We start from the raw sequence: 1,844 nt of genomic DNA on the forward strand, positions 1-1,844 counted from the left end.
TATATATATATATATAAAAGTAGATTACAATTTTAATTAAAATAAAAGTTTAAATAATTTGCACGTAACGATTAAATTTTGCCATGAACTTGTTAACGTGCAATTATTAAAACGTATACAATATATGTACGTAAAAAATCGAGATTATATGTCAGCGGAGCAGAGAAAATCAATAACCAGCAGAGTTGTAAAAATCAATGTTTAATAACAGATACGCGTTTACGCATAATAAAAATGAGTTAAAAAAACTTTGCTAAAAAATAATGCTTGCTGATTTTAATTAATTTGAAAAATCTTAATTCTGACTTTTACAATTTGAATTATCTTTTTTATTGAAATATTATACAATAGTTGCAAACCACCAGATATGTAACTACCACCAGATATGTAAAAATTATTTTTATCATATAATTATTATATGTAAAGGAACAAACTTATAATATTAAGTTATTAAATATGAAATATGGAGTTTTTTAATACAAACATTTCAATAAAATTATTACTTGCAGTTCACTGCATTTTTTACTTCAAAATGTTCTTCTGATCTCGTCCTCAGGATTCTGTCTGTTTCGCTTTCTTTTCTTATATTCGTAATAAATTACATCTCGTTTGGTTTTAAGATAAAAGTTGTAAGTTATCATTCGATTAAATTAACATTTCTGACAAATTTGTATATTCAACGATCTTTTTGAAAAAAAAATACATAAAGACAATATAAAAAGTTACTGGACTGACAGGTAAAGCATTTACTGGCGCAACTTCAAAATGTATACAATAAACTACAAGATGAATATGAAAACGATATTATGGAAAAGTATGGTTATACTGGAAAATGTTATACGGCTGCACTTATAAGTAAGACGATATTTTATTTTTGGATGTATGCATTTGATTATGTCTCTTCTTGTTAATAAAGGTTTCACAATAAAAGACGAATAAATCTTGATAAATAATAATAATTAATTATATATGTACAATATATCGGATGCTCTATTAAAATGTGTATTGTTATACATATTGAAAGAGGAAAATAATGATTTGTGACAAAAGACATTTAAATTGAATAAAGAGTGAATTTGTGAATTATTAACTAACAAGAAGCGATAAAAATCAATTATAATTGAGTTTTAAAAAATATAAAATTTTTAATAAATATGCTTGAAGTAATATTTCGAGATATTATAAAATATAAAGTTATATGAGTTTCTTTATATTACTTTCTTTAGTATTTGGCATTTGCAGTGTATTTACTCCTATTACTGCTGAATTTTTATTGACTACATCTAATGTCGTTTTAATAAATACATCTCAAGCACATCGAATGCAATTCACAACGGAATATTTTATCGATCAGGAAAAATATTTCTCTTTAATTCTATTACATATAAACGCAGCATTTTGCATAGGATTGTTTGCAATAATAGGGATAGGAACAATGTTATTTGTATATCTTCAATTTATATGTGGAATGTTTAAAATTTCCAGGTATGAAACAAATATAGACACAGTCATAAAAATTCAAATCATAAATAGAACAATTATATTATTATTATAGAATTCTGTTTATCATTTCAAAGAATTGTTATATTTTGAAAGTCTAAAAACAGTTTATTCTTTAAACAAAAAAAATAATATTTTTCGATATTATTTATAGTTATCGTATTGAACGCGCAATGAAAATTAATATGTTGAAAAATATTACTACAAAGAACGAGAAATTCATATTCGAAGGAATAATTTGTGCTATAGATATTCATCGGCAAGCTATGAAGTTAGTATGTAAAAATTGGATATAAATCAGTGGATATAAATAAAAAATATATAATATAAATATATAATATATA

This window comes from Atta colombica, unplaced genomic scaffold (genome assembly GCF_001594045.1).
Source record: "Atta colombica isolate Treedump-2 unplaced genomic scaffold, Acol1.0 scaffold273, whole genome shotgun sequence".
NCBI classification, from domain to species: Eukaryota; Metazoa; Arthropoda; class Insecta; order Hymenoptera; family Formicidae; genus Atta; species Atta colombica.